Here is a 19,422-nt window from a genome sequence, read left to right as displayed (position 1 = left end):
TGATCTTTATTATTTCCTTTCTTCTTCTGACTTTAGGTTTTGTTTGTTCTTCTTTTTCTAATTCTTTTAGGTGGTAGGTTACGTTGTTTATTTGAGATTTTTCTTATTACTTGAGGAAAGCCTGTATCGCTGTGGACTTCCCTCTTAGAACTGCTTTTGCTGCATCCCATAGATAATTTTTAAGGTTGTGCTTTTTTTTTAAACATCTTTATTGGAGTATAATTGCTTTACAATGGTGTGTTAGTTTCTGCTTTACAACAAAATGAATCAGTAATATATATACATATGTTCCCATATCTCTTCCCGCTTGCGTCTCCCTCCCTCCCAACCTCCCTATCCCACCCCTCCAGGCAGTCACAAAGCACAGACCTGATCTCCCTGTGCTATGCGGCTGCTTCCCACTAGCTATCTACCTTCCGTTTGGTAGTATGTATATGTCCATGCCTCTCTCTCGCTTTGGCACAGCTTACCCATCCCGCTCCACATATCTTTAAGTCCATTCTCTAGTGGGTCTGTGTCTTTATTCTTGTTTTACCCCTAGGTTCTTCATGACATTTTTTTTTCTTAAATTCCATATATATGTGTTAGAATACAGTGTCTTTCTCTTTCTGACTTACTTCACTCTGTATGACAGACTGTAGTTCTATCCACCTCATTACAAATAGCTCAATTTCGTTTCTTTTTATGGCTGAGTAATATTCCATTGTATATATGTGCCACATCTTCTCTATCCATTCATCCGGTGATGGACACTTAGGTTGTTTCCATCTCCGGGCTATTGTAAATAGAGCTGCAATGAACATTTTGGCACATGCCTCTTTTTGAATTATGGTTTTCTCGGGGTACATGCCCTGTAGTGGGATTGCTGGGTCATGTGGTAGTTGTATTTGTAGTTTTTTGAGGAACCTCCATACTGTTCTCCACAGTGGCTGTATCAATTTACATTCCCACCAACAGTGCAAGAGGGATCCCTTTTCTCCACACCCTCTCCAGCATTTATTGCTTCTAGATTTTTTGATGGTGGCCATTCTGACTGGTGTGAGGTGATACCTCATTGTAGTTTTGATTTGCATTTCTCTAATGATTAGTGATGTTCAGCATCGGTTCCTGGGTTTGTTGGCAGTCTGTATATCTTCTTTGGAGAAATGTCTGTTTAGGTCTTCTGCCCATTTTTGGATTGAGTTGTTTGTTTTTTTTTGTTACTAAGCAGCATGAACCGCTTATAAATTTTGGAGATTAATCCTTTGTCAGTTGCTTCATTTGCAAATATTTTCTCCCATTCTGAGGGTTGTCTTTTGGTCTTGTTTATGGTTTCCTTTGCTGTGCAAAAGCTTTGAACTTTCGTTAGGTCCCATTTCTTTATTTTTGTTTTTATTTCCATTTCTCTAGGAGGTGGGTCAAAAAGGATCTTGCTGTGATTTGTATCATAGAGTGTCCTGCCTATGTTTTCCTCTAAGAGTTTGATAGTTTCTGGCCTTACATTTAGGCCTTTAATCCATTTTGAGCTTATTTTTGTGTATGGTGTTAGGGAGAGATCTAATCATACTTTTACATGTATCTGTCCAGTTTTCCCAGCACCACTTATTGAAGAGGCTGTCCTTTCTCCACTGTACATTCCTGCCTCCTTTATCAAAGATAAGGTGTCCATATGTGCGTGGGTTTACCTCTGGGCTTTCTATCCTGTTCCATTGATCTATATTTCTGGTTTTGTGCCAGTACCATACCCTCTTGATAACTGCAGCTTTGTAGTATAGTCTGAAGTCAGGAGCCTGATTCCTTCAGCTCTGTATTTCGTTCTCAAGATTGCTCTGGCTATTTGGAGTCTTTTGTGTTTCCATACAAATTGTGAAATTTTTTGTTCCAGTTCTGTGAAAAATGCCAATGGTAGTTTGATAGGGATTGCATTGAATCTGTAGATTGCTTTGGGTAGTAGAGTCATTTTCACAATGTTAATTCTACCAATTCAAGAACATGGTATTTCTCTCCATCTATTTGTATCATCTTTAATTTCTTTCATCAGTGTCTTATAATTTTCTGCATACAGGTCTTTTGTCTCCTTAGGTAGGTTTATTCCTATTTTATTTTTTTTGTTGCAGTGGTAAATGGGAGTGTTTTCTTGATTTCACTTTCAGATTTTTCAACATTAGTGTATAGGAATGTCAGAGATTTCTGTGCATTAACTTTGTATCCTGCTACTTTACCAAATTCATTGATTAGCTCTAGTAGTTTTCTGGTAGCATCTTTAGGATTCTCTATGTATAGTATCATGTCATCTGCAAACAGTGACAGCTTTACTTCTTTTCTGATTTGGATTCCTTTTATTTCCTTTTCTTCTCTGATTGCTGTGGCTAACACTTCCAGAACTATGTTGAATAAGAGTGATGAGAGTGGGCAACCTTGTCTTGTTCCTGATCTTAGTGGAAATGCTTTCAGTTTTTCACCATTGAGGATGATGTTGGCTGTGGGCTTGTCATATATGGCCTTTATTATGCTGAGGAAAGTTCCCTCTATGTGTACTTTCTGGAGGGTTTTTATCATAAATGGGTGTTGAATTTTGTCAAAAGCTTCCTCTGCATCTATTGAGATGATCATATGGTTTTTCTCCTTCAATTTGTTAATATGGTGTATCACGTTGATTGATTTGCAAATATTGAAGAATCCTTGCATTCCTGGAATAAACCCCACTTGATCATGGTGTATGATCCATTTAATGCGCTGTTGGATTCTGTTTGCTAGTATTTTGTTGAGGATTTTTGCATCTATGTTTATCAGTGATATTGGCCTGTAGTTTTCTTTCTTTGTGACATCCTTGTCTGATTTTGGTATCAAGGTGATGGTGGCTTCGTAGAAGGAATATGGGAGTGGTCCTCCCTCTGCTATATTTTGGAAGAGTTTGAGAAGGATAGGTGTTAGCTCTTCTCTAAATGTTTGATAGAATTCGCCTGTGAAGCCATCTGGTCTTGGGCTTTTGTTTGTTGGAAGATTTTTAATCACAGTTTCAGTTTCAGTGCTTGTGATTGGTCTGTTCATATTTTCTATTTCTTCCTGATTCAGTCTTGGCAGGTTGTGCATTTCTAAGAATTTGTCCATTTCTTCCAGATTGTCCATTTTTTTGACATAGAGTTGCTTGTACTAATCTCTCATGATCTTTTGTATTTCTGCAGTGTCAGTTGTTACTTCTCCTTTTTCATTTCTAATTCTATTGATTTGAGTCTTCTCCCTTTTTTTCTTCATGAGTCTGGCTAATGGTTTATCTATTTTGTTTATCTTCTCAAAGAACCAGCTTTTAGTTTTATTGATCTTTGCTATAGTTTCCTTCATTTCTTTTTCATTTATTTCTGATGTGATTTTTATGATTTCTTTCCTTCTGCTAACTTTGGGATTTTTTTGTTCTTCTTTCTCTAACGGCTTTAGGTGCAAGGTTAGGTTGTTTATTCGAGATGATTCCTGTTGCTTAAGTTAGGATTGTATTGCTATAAACTTCCCTCTTAGAACTCCTTTTGCTGCATCCCATACATTTTGCATCGTCGTGTCTCCATTGTCATTTGTTTCTAGGTATTTTTTTATTTCCTCTTTGATTTCTTCAGTGATCACTTCGTTATTACGTAGTGTATTGTTTAGCCTCCATGTGTTTGTATTTTTTACAGATCTTTTCCTGTAATTGATGTCTAGTCTCATAGCGTTGTGGTTAGAAAAGATACTTGATACAATTTCAGTTTTCTTAAATTTACCCAGGCTTGATTTGTGACTCAAGATATGATCTATCCTTGAGAATTTTATACTTGATACAATTTCAATTTTCTTAAATTTACCCAGGCTTGATTTGTGACTCAAGATATGATCTATCCTTGAGAATTTTCCATGAGCACTAGAGAAAAATGTGTATTCTGTTGTTTTTGGATGGAATTTCCTATAAATATCACTTAAGTCCATCTTGTTTGATGTATCATTTAAAGCTTGTGTTTCCTTATTTATTTTCATTTTGTATGATCTGTCCATGGGTGAAAGTGGGGTGTTAAAGTCCCCTACTATGAATGTGTTACTGTCGATTTCCCCTTTTATGGCTGTTAGAATTTGCCTTATGTGTTGACGTGCTCCTATGTTGGGTGCATAAATATTTACAATTGTTATATCTTCTTCTTGGATCGATCCCTTGATCATAATGTAGTGTCCTTCTTTGTCTCTTCTAATAGTCTTTATTTTAAAGTCTATTTTTTCTGATATGAGAATTGCTACTCCAGCTTTGTTTTGGTTTCCATTTGCATGAAATATCATTTTCCATCCCCTTACTTTCAGTCTGTATGTGTCTCTAGTTCTGAAGTGGGTCTCTTTTAGACAGCAAATATATGGGTCTTGTTTTTGTATCCATTCAGCCAGTCTGTGTCTTTTGGTGGGAGCATTTAGTCCATTTACATTTAAGGTAATTATCGATATGTATGTTCCTATTCCCATTTTCTTAATTGTTTTGGATTCCTTATTGTGTCTTTCTTTCTCTTGTGTTTCTTGCCTAGAGAAGTTCCTTTAGCAGTTGTTGTAGAGCTGGTTTGGTAGTGCTGAACTCTCTCAGCTTTTGCTTGTATGTAAAGGTTTTAATTTCTCCATCAAATCTGAATGAGATCCTTGCTGGGTAGAGTAGTCTCGGTTGCAGGTTTTTCTCCTTCATCACTTTAAATATGTCCTGCTACACCCTTCTGCCTAGCAGAGTTTCTGCTGAAAGATCAGCTGTTAACCTTATGGGGATTCCCTTGTGTGTTATTTGTTGTTTTTCCCTTGCTGCTTTTAATATGTTTTCTTTGTATTTAATTTTTCACAGTTTGATTAATATGTGTCTTGGCGTATTTCTTCTTGGATTTATCCTGTATGGGACAGTCTGTGCTTCCTGGACTTGATTAACTATTTCCTTTCCCATATTAGGGAAGTTTTCAACTATAATCTCTTCAAATATTTTCTCAGTCCCTTTCTTTTTCTCTTCTTCTTCTGGAACCCCTATAATTCGAATGTTGGTGTGTTTAATGTTGTCCCAGAGGTCTCTGAGACTGTCCTCAGTTCTTTTCATTCTTTTTTCTTTATTCTGCTCTGCAGCAGTTATTTCCACTATTTTATCTTCCAGGTCACTTATCCGTTCTTCTGCCTCAGTTATTCTGCTATTGATCCCATCTAGAGTACTTTTAATTTCATTTATTGTGTTGTTCATCGTTGCTTGTTTCATCTTTAGTTCTTCTAGGTCCTTGTTAAATGTTTCTTGCATTTTGTCCATTCTGTTTCCAAGATTTTGGATCATCTTTACTATCATTTTTCTGAATTCTTTTTCAGGTAGACTGCCTATTTCCTCTTCATTTGTTAGGTCTGGTGCATTTTTATCTTGCTCCTTCATCTGCTGTGTGTTTTTCTGTCTTCTCATTTTGCTTATCTTACTGTGTTTGGGGTCTCCTTTTTGCAGGCTGCATGTTCGTAGTTCCCTTTGTTTTTGGTGTCTGTCCACAGTAGCTAAGGTTGTTTCAGTGGGTTGTGTAGGCTTCCTGGTGGAGGGGACTAGTGCCTGTGTTCTGGTGGATGAGGCTGGATCTTGTCTTTCTGGTGGGCAGGTCCACATCTGGTGGTGTGTTTTGGGGTGTCTGTGGACTTATTATGATGTTGGGCAGCCTCTCTGCTAATGTATGGGGCCCTGTTCCTGTCTTGCTAGTTGTTTGGCATAGGATGTCCAGCACTGTAGCTTGCTGGTCGTTGAGTGAAGCTGGGTGCTGGTGTTGAGATGGAGATATCTGGGAGATTTTCGCCATTTGATATTATGTGGAGCTGGGAGGTCTCTTGTGGACCAGTGTCCTGAAGTTGGCTCTCCCACCTCAGAAGCACAGCACTAACTCTTGGCTGCAGCACCAAGAGCCTTTCATCCACAGGGCTCCTTAATTTGGGATGATTAGTTGTCTATTCATGTATTCCACAGATGCAGGGTACATCAAGTTGATTGTGGAGCTTTAATCCGCTGCTTCTGAGGCTGCTGGGAGAGATTTCCCTTTCTCTTCTTTGTTCTCACAGGTGTCAAGGGCTCAGCTTTGGATTTGGCCTCACCTTTGCGTGTAGATCGCTGGAGGGCGTCTGTTTTTTGCTCATACGGGACGGGGTTAAAGGATCCGCTGATTCGGGGGCTCTGGCTTACTCAGGCAGGGGGTAGGGATTGGCACGGAGTGCGGGGCGAGCCTGCGGCGGCAGAGGCCGGCATGACATTGCACCAGCCTGAGGCATGCCATGCATTCTCCCGGGGGAGTTGTCCCTGGATCCCGGGACCCTGGCGGTGGTGGGCTGCACAGGCTCCCCGGAAGCGGGGTGTGGATAGTGACCTGTGCTCACACACAGGCTTCTTGGTGGCGGCAGCAGCAGCTTTAGCGTCTCATGCCTGTCTCTGTGGTCCGCGCGTTTAACTGTGGCTCGCGCCCGTCTCTAGAACTCCTTTAATCTTCGGCAGCTCCAGACTTTTCCCCGGACTCCCTCCCAGCCAGCCGTGGCAAACTAACCCCCTGCAGGCTGTGTTCACACCGCCAACCCCAATCCTCTCCCTGCGCTGCGACCGAAGCCCGAGCCTCAGCTCCCAGCCCCGCCCACCCCAGCGAGGGAGCCGACAAGCCTCTCGGGCTGGTGAGTGCTGGTCAGCACCAATCCTCTGTGCAGCAATCTCTCCGCTTTGCTCTCCGCACCCCTGTTGCTGTTCTCTCCTCCGTGGCTCTGAAGCTTTCCCCCTCCGCCACCCACAGCAAGGGGCTTTCTAGCGTGTGGAAACCTTTCCTCCTTCACAGCTCCCTCCCACTGGTGCAGGTTCCGTCCCTATCCTTTTGTCTCTGTTTATTCTTTTTTCTTTTTCCCTACCCAGGTACATGGGGGGTTGGTACGTGGGGGGTTTCTTGCCTTTTGGGAGGTCTGAGGTCTTCTGCCAGCATTCAGTAGGTGTTCTGTAGTAGTTGTTCCACGTGTAGATCTAATGTTGTGCTTTTCATTGTCATTAGTCTTGAGGTAGTTTCTGTATTTCTCTTTGATTTCATCACTGACCCATTGTTTTTTCAGTAGCATGTTGTTTAGTCTCTGTGTAATCGCTTTTTTACCCCATTTTTCTTTCTGTGATTGATTTCTAGTTTCATAATAGGGTGGTCAGAAAGGATGCTTGAAATAATTCTGTCCTTTTAAATTTGCTGAGGCTTGTTTTGTGTCCTAGTATGTGGCCTATCCTAAAGAATGTTCCATGCATGCTTGAAAAGACTGTGTATTCTAGGGGTTTTTTGGATGTTTTGTCCTGCAGGTATCAATTAAGTTCAAGTATTCCATTGTGCCATTTAGGATCTGTTGACTTATTAATTTTCTGTCTGGAAGATCTGTCCACTGATGTTAGTGGGGTGTTAAAGTCTCCTACTATTAATATATTACTGTTAATTTTTTCCTTTATGTATGTTTGTTTGTTTTTATATATTTAGGTGCTCCTATATTGGGTGCATATATGTTAATGAGTATAATGTCCTCTTCTTGTATTGATCCCTTTATTATATGGTTTCCTTCTTTATCTTTCTTTATGAACTTTGTTTTAGCACCTCTTTTGTCTGATATGAGTATTGCTACCCCTGCTCTCTTGTCATTTCCATTTGCCTGAAATATCTTTTTCCCTTCCCTCACTTTCAATCTGTGTGTGTCTTTTGCACTACAGCGAGTCTCTTGTAGGCAGCATATTATAGGTTCTTGCTTTTTTATCCAACCTGTCACTCTGTTTCTTTTGATCAGAACATTTAGTCCATTAACTTTTAAAGTAATTATTAATAAGTATGTATTTATTGCCATTTTAAGCCTTGTTTTCCAGTTGATTTTCTAGTTCTTCTTTGTTCCTACTTCTTTTTGTTTTTCCTTTTGTAGTTTGATAGTTTTCTTCTGTATTATGCTTGAGTTCCTTTATTTTTGGTTTTCGTGAATCTATTGTGTTTTTGATTTGTGGTTACCCTGGTTTTCAAGTATGTTTACCCATAACTATACCTATTTGCTTTAGACGAATAGTTGTATAAGTTCAAACACACTCTAAACGATCTACATTTTTTACTTTGCTCCCCCACATTTTGTGGTTTTGATGTCCTATTTTGCATCTTTATGTTTATCCTTTTGTTGTTAATTGTAGTTATAATTGCTTGTACAAAAAATTTGTTTTTAATCTATATACTAGCTTATTTAAGTGATCTTCAATACTTTTATATATTTGCCTCTCCTATTGTGTTTTCCCCTTTCCTATAGATTCTTCTTTCTATTTAGAGAAGATCTTTCAAGATTTCTTTTAGGTTAGCTTTAGTATCACTGTATTCTTTTAGTTTTTGCTTGTCTGAGAAAGTATTATTTTCTCCTATTCTAAATTATAATCTTGCTGGATAGAGTATTCTAGGTTGTAGGTTTTTCCCTTTCAGGATTTTAAATATATGCCACTCCCTTCTGGCCTGCAAAGTTTCTGTAGAAAAATCAGCTGATAGCCTTTTGGGGGTTCCCTTGTAACTGACTTTGTTTTATCTTCTCACCTTTAGAATCCTCTCTTTATCTTTACCTTTTGTCATTTTAATTATTATATGTCTTAGTGTGAGTCTGTTTGGGTTCATCTTGTTTGAGACCCTCTGTGCTTCCTGTACCTGGATATATGTTTCCTTCTTTAGGTTTGGGAAGTTTTCAGCCATAATTTCCTTGAATACATTTTCGACTCCCTTTTTTCTTTCTTCTCCTTCTGGAACTTCTATTATGCATAGGCTAATTTATATTATCCTGTACATCTCATATGTTGCTTTCATTTTTTTCTTTTGTCTTTCTGTCTGCTGTTTTGATTGAGTGACTTCCATTATTCTATCTTGCAGATTACTTATTCATTCTTCTGCATTGTTTTGTCTGCTATTCACTGCTTTTAGCTCAGTTTTTATCTCAGCAATTGAGTTATCTAATTTTGATTGGTTCCTCTTTACAGTTTCTAGATCTTTGTTAAAATGATATATCCATAAACTTTCATAATGCTTTTAACATTGTTATTACCTCTTTTTTGAACTTGGCATCTAGTAGACTGAAGAGGTCTATTTCATTGTTTGTTCTTTCAGGGGATTTCCCTTTTTCTTTTAATTGGGAGTAGTTCCTCTACTTTTTTCATTTTAAATTTCTCTGTCTCTTTGAACTTAGGTGAATCAGTTATCTACTGTGGTCTTGAAGGGCTGTTTTTATGTGGGAACGTCACTGTGAGAGCCCAGTATTTTTGGTGAGAGGGTTGATTTTGGTATGGATGCCTGCCATGTCTTTCCTCAGAGTGTACTGGCCATTATCCCCTTGATGAGGAGGTGTGGTTTATGTTGTGGTGACCAGAGCCTGCACTGGATGTTGGGTGGGGTCTCCTCTTTGTTCTGTGGCTGTCCCAGCTCTGTCAGGGGCAGGGTCTGCTCCTCAGTTCTTGAAGTAAAAACTCTGAGGTTCCAGTTCAGTAAGGCTCTGTTGCCCTTAAGTGTGTTCTCTATCCCCAAGGAAGTGAGTGCTGAAGCAAGCGAGGCCCATGCGGTCACAGTGAACCTATGTGCCATCCATGCAGGCATCCTCCATTTTGTTCAGAAGTAGCCCAAGTTTGCATCCCGTTCTTTGTTGTGTTCCTCCCAGACCTAGTGTTAGCTTGGCACTGTGGGTGGTGATGTTATTGATTCAGGAATTGAGGAGGTTGTGCCGCCATCTAAAACTTGGGCTGCCTCTGTGGTAGGACTCTCCCAGGGCCTGTCCACCCCGTGTCTGGCTTTAGGCTCTGGTGTGAAGTATGTGGGACTGGAGCACTCCCACTGGGAGATAAACCCACTGTGTACTCCTCCCCAGAGGCAGTCTGCTGGGAATGTGCCATTGTGTAATGCCACCTGCCACCGGTGTGTGCACCGGTGGGTCCACTGCTGCTGGACCCACCCCCACTCTGAGAGCATTGATAATGGGCTTCAGTGATGTCAGCCCTGCCCTCTGCCACGTGCTTGCTCACAGAGTCGCCCACCAGCAGAGCCACACACTGTCATGTGCAGCTGTCAATGTGGCTCCTACTGTGGACCCACACCCCACCCTGCCTGCACTGATACTGGGGATCCTATGGAAGACCTATGCCTTTCCCTGCATATGCTAACAGTGGTGGCCTGGACCGCACTCTAAGCCCTTCGTGCTATCCCTGCACAGCTAGACTGAGTCCTTTTCCAGGATCTGTCCGCTGAAGTCCAAGTTTCAGTGTCTAGCCTCTACATGTACCAGCAGCCCCTCCCAGCATGTTTTGGGCTGTGAAATGCAGCAGCCTGGCAGCCATCAGCACTGGTATCTCTCCATTCTGATTGCCACCAAACCATCACATTCACACAAGGGAGACCAGGCCTCTTCAGCTACTTATCTGCACCACAGGTCTCCCAACTGGCAAAGGGAGGTCCCAGGGCACAGGTGGGAACATTTCCTCTTTCTCAGCTTCCTCCCAGGGGCACTAGTCCTGTTCCAGTGACTTTTTTTTATTGTTGTTGTTCTTACCCAGTTACATGGAGATCTTTCTTACAGCTTTGGTTGTATAAGAAACCTTCTAACAGTTTTCAGTTGGTTTTCAGTGAGAATTGTTCCACATGTAGATATATTTTTGATGTGTTTGTCAGGGAGATGAGCTCCTTGTCCTTCTACTCCACCATCTTGATCTCTTCTACCTCATTTTGCTTTTATCGGTCGATCTGATTTGTAAGCTTTTCTGTGTATGTGGCTAGCCCAAATTTTATAATTAATATAGTCTCAAAATCCATACCTTTAATCTGACTCCAAATTCTAGGGTAGAGAATCTGATTGTCTCCAGTTGTGTCAGTAGCCTGGCACTGATCCACTTGTCCATTTTGGGGACATAGTTTCACATGAAGTATTAGAGGTACCAGGAGTCTACCCATATGCTTATCAGTGCAAAATGATGAGCTTAAAGCAGGAACTGTGTTTGATATTATATTTTATAAGTGTGTTCATCATCTTTTATTTTTATATTATCTACTTCACCTAGTGTAGAACTATGTACATAATGAACGATTTTTTTCTAATCCTGCCAGTCAGAATCAGAAGTCAATGAATATTTACTGAGTACCTACTAGGAAATTCACACATTGCCATTTATTCCACAGAAAATACTCATAGAGCAAATATTAGTATCCTGATAATGTTGGTTATTTAAATACTGAGTCACAAAAATACTAAGTGACTTGCCCACAATCACACTACAAGTAGATACTAGAGGAGCCTCCTTGGTCTTACCCCAAAACCACATGCAGTCACCTTCTACTGTCAACCATTGCCCACACTGCCACTAACGCATCGAAGGACCTTGAGAAAAATGTGGGGTAGATTTAAGAAACCCTGTAATTCTCTTCAGCTCTACATTAGTGTAGTAGCTAAGTGTATAGAACTCATATTGTGATTTTGGATTGGTGATCTCTGTGTTTCAGTTTCCTCATCTGTGAAAGGGAGATGAGGAAATGAGATGAGGAAATTGAAATGTACTTTCTGCATTGTTTTTCTTTTTTTATTAAAGTATAGTTGATGTACAATATCACTGTATTGTACATCAACTATACTTTAATAAAAAAAGAAAAACACATTTACAAAGTACATTTACAATTTTTAAAGGTTATATTTACAATTATAGTGATTATGAAACATTGGCTATATTTCCTGTGTTGTGCAGTATAGCTTTGTAGCTTATTTTATGCATAATAGTTTGTACCTCCCACTCCCCCACCCCTATATTGCCCCCTCACTGGTAACCACTAGTTTGTTCTCTATATCTGTGAGTCTGCTTCTTTTTTTGTTATATTCACTAGTTTGTTGTATTATTTAGATTCTACATGTAAGTGATATCATACAGTATTTGTCTTTGTCTGACTTATTTCACTTAGCACAATACCCTCCAAGTCCATCCATGTTGTTGCAAATGGCAAAATTTCATTCTTTCTTATGGCTGTGTAGTATACCATTGTACATATATACCACATCTTTGTCCATTCATCTGTTGATAGACACGTAGGGGGCTTCCACGTCTTGGCAATTGTAAATAATGCTTCCATGAATATTGGGGTGCCTGTATCTTTTTTAATTAGTGGGGATTTTTCAGGTGTACATCCAGGAGTGAAATTGCTGAGTCATATGATATTTCTATTTTTAGTTTTTTGAGAAACTGCCATACTGTTTTCCACAGTGGCTGCACCGATTTACCTTCCCACCCACAGTGTATGAGACTTCCTTTTTCTCCACATCCTTGCCAACATTTGTTATTTGTGTTCATTTTGATGACAGACATTCTGACAGGTGTGAGGTGATATTTCATTGTGGTCTTGATTTCCATTTCCCTGATGATATCGATTTTGAGCATCTTTTCATGTGCATGTTGGCCAGCTGCATGTCATCTTTGAAAAAATGTCTATTCAAGTGTCTGCCCATTTTCAATTGGGTTGTTTGTTTTTTTGATGTTGAGTTGTGTGAGCTGTTTATATACTTTGGATATTAACCCCTTATCATTTATGTCATTTGCAAGTATTTTCTCCTATTCAGTAGGTTGCCTTTTCATTTAGTCAGTGGTTGCCTTTGCTGTGCAAAAGATTTTAAGTTTAATTATGTCCCATTTGTTTATTTTAGCTTTTATTTCCTTTGCTTTAGGAGACAGATCCAATGAGAGATTGCTACAATTTATGTCAGAGTGTTCTGCCTATGGTTTCCTCTAGGAGTTTTATGGTTTCCAGTCTTACTTTTAGGTCTTTAATCCATTTTGAGTTTATTTTTGTATACGGTGTTGGAGACTGTTTTCCTTTCATTCTTTTACATGTAGCTGTCCAGTTTTCCCATCATCACTTACTGAAGAGACTGTCTTTTCTCCATTGTATATTCTTACCTCTTTCACTATAGATTGATTGACCATAAGTGTGTGGGTTTATTTCTGGGCTCCCTATTCTGCTCAGTTTATCTATGTGTCTGCTTTGGGCCCAGTACCATACTGTTTTTATTACTGTAGCTCTTCAGTATAGTCTGAAGTCAGGGAGTCTGATTCCTTCATCTCTGTTCTTCTTTCTTAAGAGTGTTTTGGCTATTCGTGGTCATTTGCATTTCCATACAAATTTTCAAATTATTTGTTCCAGTTCTGTGAAAAATGCTATTGGTATTTTGATAGGGATTGCATTGAATTTGTAGTTTGCCTTGGGTAGTATGGTCATTTTAACAATATTAATTCCTCTGATCCAAGAATATGGTATATCTTTCTACCTGTGTCATCTTCAGTTTCTTTCATCAGTGTCTTATTATTTTCTGAGTACAGATATTTTTCCTCCTTAGTTAGGTTTATTCCTAGGTCTTTCACTCTTTTTGATGCGATGGTAAATGGGATTGTTTCCTTAATTTCTCTTCATGATACTTCATATTTAGTGTTGAGAAATGCAAAAGATTTCTGTATATTAATTTTATATCCTACAACTATGCCAAATTCATTGAGCTCCAGTAGTTTTCTGGTGGCGTCCTTAGGATTTTCTATGTATAGCATCATGTCATCTGCTGACAGTGACAGTTTTACTTCTTCCTTCCCAATTTGGATTCCTTTTAATTCTTTTTCTTCTCTGAAGGCTTTGGCTAGGGCTTCAAATACTGTCAAACAAAAGTGGTGAGAGTGGGCATCCTTGTATTTTTCCTGATCTTAGAGGAAATGCTTTCAGCTTCTGACCATTGAATAGGCTGTAAGCTGTGGGTTTGTCACATATGGCCTTTATTGTGTTAAGGTGTGTTCCCTCTGTGCTCACTCCTGGAGAGTTTTTATCATGAATGGATGCTGAATTTTATCAAAAACTTTTTCTGCATCTACTGAGATAATCATATGGTTTTTTTTAACATCTTTATTGGAGTATAATTGCCTTACAATGGTGTGTTAGTTTCTGCTTTATAACAAAGTGAATCAGCTATACATACACATATATCCCCATATCTCCTCCCTCTTGTGTCTCCCTCCCACCCTCCCTAACCCACCCCTCTACATCTTCATTGGAGTATAACTGCTTTACAATATTGTGTTAGTTTCTGCTGTATAAAAAAGTGAATCAGCTATATGCATACATATATCCCCATATCCCCTCCCTCTTGCATCTCCCTCCCACCTTCCCTATCCCACCCCTCTAGGTAGTCACAAAGCACTGAGTTGATCTCCCTGTGCTATGCAGCTGCTTCCCACTAGCTATTTTACATTTGGTATTGTATATATGTCAATGCTACTCTCTCACTTCGTCCCAGCTTACCCTTCCCCCTCCGCATATCCTCAAGTCCATTCTCTATGTCTGCATCTTTATTCCTGTCCTGACCCTAGGTTCATCAGAACAATTTTTTTTTTAGATTCCATATATATGTGTTAGCATACGGTATTTGTTTTTCTCTTTCTGACTTACTTCACTCTGTGTGACAGACTCTAGGTCCATCCACCTCACTACAGATAACTCGATTTTGTTTCTTTTTATGGCTGAGTCATATTTCTTTGCATATAAATTGATACAGCCACTATGGAGAACAGTATGGAGATTCCTTAAAAAATTAAAAATAGAGCTACCATATGATCCAGCAATCCCACTCCTGGGCATATACCCTGAGAAAACCATAATTCAAAAAGAGACATGTACCACAATCTTCATTGCAGCACTATTTGCAATAGTCAGGACATGGAAGCAGCCTAAGTGTCCATTGACAAATGAATCAGATGGTTTTTACTCTTCAGTTTGTTAAGGTGGTCTATCACATTGATTGCTTAGCAGATATTGAAAAATCCTTACACTTCTGGTTGGTAAATCCCACTTGATTGTGGTGTATGATCATTTTAAATGTATTGCTGGATTTGTTTGCTAATCTTTTGTTGAGGATTTTTGCATCTATGTTCATCAGTGATACTGGCCTATAATTTTCTTCTTTTGTGATAACCTTGACTGGTTTTGGTATCAGGGTGATGCTGGCCTCATAGAAAGAGTTCAGAAGTGTTCCTTCCTCAGCAGTTTTTTCAGATAGTTTGAGAAGGATATGTTTTTTATTCTTGTCTAAATGTTTGGTAGAATTCACCTGTGAAGCCATCTGCTCCTGGACCTTTGTTTGTTGGAAGTTATTTAATTGTTTCAATTTCATTACTGGTAATTGATCTGTTCATATTATTTCTTCCTAATTTTGTCTTGGGAGATTGTACATTACTAAGAATTTGTCCATTGTTTCTAGGTTGTCCATTTTATTGGTGTATAGTTGTTCATAGTAGTCTGTTATGATCTTTTGTGTTTCTTTGGTGTGGGTTGTAATTTCTCCTTTTTCATTTCTGATTTTATAGATATGAACTCTCTTCCATATTTTCTTGATTAGTCTGGCTAAAGGTTTATAAGTTTTGTTTATCTTTTCACTTTCATTGATTTCTTTCTATTTTTTAGTCTCTATTTCTGCTATGATATTTATGATCTCTTTCCTTCTAACTTTGTGTTTTGTTTCTTATTTCTCTAGTTCCTTTAGGTGTAAGGTTAGGTTGTTTGAGATTTTTCTTGTTTCCTGAGGTTAGCGTGCATCTCTATAAACTCCCCTCTTAGAACTTCTTTTGCTGCATCCCATAGATTTTGTATTGTCATGTTTTTGTTTTCATTTGTCTCTTGGTATTTTCTTATTTTCTATTTGATTTCTTAGGGACCCCTTGTTTGTTTAGTAGAATATTTTTAGCGTCCATGTGTTTGTGTTTTTTTCAGTTTTTTCATGTAGTTGATTTCTAGTCTTATAGCATTGTGTTTGGAAAAGGTGCTTGATATGATTTCAATTTTCATAAATTTACTGAGGCTTCCTTTGTGGCCTAGCATGTGGTCTATCCTGGAGAATGTTCCATGTACACTTGAAAAGAATGTGTATTCTGCTGTTTTCAGGTAGAATGCTCTATATATGTCAATTAAGTCATTTTGATTTAATGTGTCATGTAAGACCTGTGTTTCCTAATTGATTTTCTGTCTGAATTATCTGTCCATTGATGTAAATGGGGTGTTAAGGGTCTGCAACTGTTATTCTGTTACTGTCAGTTTCTCCTTTTATGGCTGTTAGTATTTGCCTTATATATTGAGGTGCTTCTGTGTTAGGTGCATATTTACAATTATTATACCTTCTTCGAATGATCCCTTTATCATTTAATAGGGTCCTTCTTTGTCTCTTATAACAGTATTTATTTTTAAGTCTATTTTGTGTGATATAAGTATTGCTACTCCAGCTTTCTTTTGATTTCCATTTGTGTAGAATACCTTTTTCCTTTCTCTCACTTCCAGTCTTTTTGTGTCTTTAGATCTGAAGTGAATCTCTTGTAGACAGCATATATATGGGTCTTGTTTTTGTATCTATTCAGCCACTCTGTCTTTTGATTGTAGCACTTAGTTCATCTCCGTTTAAGGTAATTATAGATATATATGTTCCTGTTGCCATTTTGCTAATTGTTTTGGGGTTGTTTTTGTAGGTCTTTTCCATTCTTATTTTATTATTTAGTTTTATGTTTGGATTCCTTTTTCTTTTTTGTGGGTATATCATAGATTTTTGGTTTGTCATTACCATGAGATTTTACATAGCACTCTGTATATAAATGTGGTAGTTTTAAGTTGCTGATCCCTTAATTCCAAATGCATTTTAAAAACCCTCCATTCATACTCTCCTCTCCTCATGATTACTGCTTTTGCTCTCATATTTTACATTGAATTGCTTTTTGTATCCCTTAGCTGCTGATTGTGGATATAGATGATTTCACTACTTTTACTTTAACCCTCCTACTAGCTTTGTGTGTGGATGTTTTCCTATGTTTACTATATGTTTGCTTTTACTGGTGAGCTTTTTCATTTCATAATTTTCTTATTTCTAGTTGTGGCCTTTTCTTTTTCACTTAGAGAAGTTCCTTTAACACTTGCTATAAAACTAGTTTGTGGTGCTGAGCTCTTTTATCTTTTGCTTATCTGTAAAGCTTTTGATTTCTCTATAAAATCTGAATGAAAGCATTGATGGGTAGAGTATTCTTGGTTGTAGGTTTTTCCCTGTTATGACTTTAAACATATCGTGCTACTCCCTTCTGGCCTGCAGAGTTTCTGTTAAAAAATCAGCTAATAGCCTTATGGGAGTTCCCTTGTATGTTACTTGTTGCTTTTCACTTGCTGCATTTAATACTCTCACTTTATCTTTAATTTTCATCATTTTAATTTCAGTGTATCTTGTTGTACTCCTCCTTGGGTTAATCCTGTATGGGACTCTGTGCTTCTTGGACTTGGGTGAAAGTTTCCTTTCCCATGTTAGGGAAGTTTTCAGCTATTATCTCTTCTAATATGTTCTCAGTCCCTTTCTCTCTATTCTCCTTCTGAGACCATGTAATGCAAATATTAGTGCACTTGATCAATTTAAGACGTCTCTTAAATTGTCCTCATTTCTTTTTATTCTTTTTTCTTTTATTTTCAGTGTCAGTGATTTCCACTACTCTGTCTTCCAGCTCACTGATCCATTTCTCTGTATCTTTTCGTACACTGTTGATTCCTTCTAGTATATTTTTTATTTCAGTTACTGTATTCTTCATCTCTGTTTGGCTGTTCTTTATATTTTCTAACTCTCTGTTAAAAAATTCTGACTTCTCGATCTGTGCATCTATTCTTCTGAGTTCTTTTTTTTTTTTTAACTTTTTAAAGTGGTCACTTCTTAAGAGTTTATTTTTAGACTTTAATAAATATGTCTTCTCTATTTTTTCAAAGCAGTGATGCATTTCCCAGGGTTAATACTGCCAAAGTGGACCAGTATTAGGCTTGATGGTGTGATTCTGCTATCTGTTTAGCTATCCTTTCTTTCATTTAAACAAAAAAAATTTTTAACATCTTTATTGGAGTATAATTGCTTTACAGTGGTGTGTTATTTTCTGCTTTATAACAAAGTGAATCAGCTATACATATACATACATCCCCATATCCCCCCCCTCTTGCTTCTCTCCCCCCCCCCCCCCCCGCGCCAGGTGGTCACGAGTTCTTTGATCATCTTTATGATCATTACCCCAAGCTCTTTCTTGGGTAGATTGTCTGTCTCCATTTCACTTAGTTGTTCTTCTGGGGTTTTATTTCATTCCTCGTCTGAAACATGTTCCTCTTTCACCTCATTTTGCCTAAGTTGCTATTTTTATTTTTATATATGTGATAGGTTAGTTATGTTTCTCCACTTGAAGAAGTGCTTTTTGTAAGAGATGTCTTATGTGTCCCAGCAGTGTACTGCCCTCTCCTAATCCAAGCTATATGCTCTAGGTGTTACCTCTGTGAGGGCTGAGTGCATCCTTCTGTTGTGGTAGGCTGACTACGTGTACAGTCTGGTAGACTTGGTTGGACCCTGGTCCGGTTGGTTGCCAGACCCTGCCTTGTGCAGAGGCTGCCGGCTGTTGGTTGGTAAGGCCTAGCCAGGGGGCAAATTACTGCAGAACCCCTGGAGGCTCTGGGACTAGCACTGGCTCATTGTTTGGGCAGAGTTGGGTCCAGAAGACTCTGGGGCTGTTGCCCACCCACTGTTGGGTGAATCCAGGTCCTGGGGTGGTTGGTGCCAGACTACTGCAGGCAGAGCTGGCACCTGGAGTCTGGCTGCAGGACCCGGGCATCCCAGAGCTGTCAGATTGCTGGGGGTGGCGGGAGGTTCTTGACACAGGTGGTACAGAGGTCCAGGGTGTCCTGAAGCTTGTGTTGGCCTGCAACTGGGCAAGGCTGTGAGCCAGTTGGTCCCAGGGCAGTGTCTGGCCTGCTGTGCACAGGCTGGGTCCTCAAGCTGTGGGAGTGTGGTTTTTTTGCATCTGGCATCTGCCCCCTTGTGGGTGAAGCTGGTCCAGAGGCTAGAGGAGGTTTTGTGGAGGGCAGAGCCAGTTCCTCTCCACTGGTGGATGGAGCTGGGTCCTGGCCCTCTGGTGGGCAGGGCTGTGTCTAGACGAAGCTGTGGGCTCAGGAAGTCTTAGCAGCCTGTCTGCTGATGGTGGGGCTACATCCCTGCCCAGTTAGTTGCTTGGCTTGAAGCGTCCCCAAACTGGTGCCTACAGGTTGTTGGGTAGGACCAGGTCTAGGCGCTGATGAGCTAGAAGGAGAATTCCACTGGCAGCCTCCAGCACCATTGTCCATGTGGTTGAATAAGCTCCCCAAAATGGCTGCTGCCAGTGTCTGTGTTCCCAGAGTGAGCCACAGCGCGCCCCCCACACACACCTCTCTAGGAGACTCTCCAAGATGTAGGTTTGGCCCAGTCTCCTATCAAGTTATTTCTTTTGTCCTGGGTCCTGGAGAGTGGGAGATTTTTTGTGTGCCCTTTAAGAGTGCAGTCTCTATTTCCCCCAGAAATTAAGCCCCACTGGCCTTGAAAGCCAAATACTCTGGGTGCTTGTCTTCCTGG

The 19,422-nt window shown here is 39.5% G+C and overlaps 1 pseudogene; it reads right to left on the bottom strand.

The window, feature by feature from the left end:
* LOC116758370 overlaps positions 1-19,150 on the bottom strand; it is a 51,923-nt pseudogene extending 32,773 nt beyond the window's left edge.
* Between the last annotated feature and the right edge of the window lie 272 nt (positions 19,151-19,422).

This window comes from Phocoena sinus, chromosome 8 (assembly GCF_008692025.1).
Source record: "Phocoena sinus isolate mPhoSin1 chromosome 8, mPhoSin1.pri, whole genome shotgun sequence".
Lineage (NCBI taxonomy): Eukaryota > Metazoa > Chordata > Mammalia > Artiodactyla > Phocoenidae > Phocoena > Phocoena sinus.
This window is presented reverse-complemented; position numbering and strand designations above follow the sequence as displayed.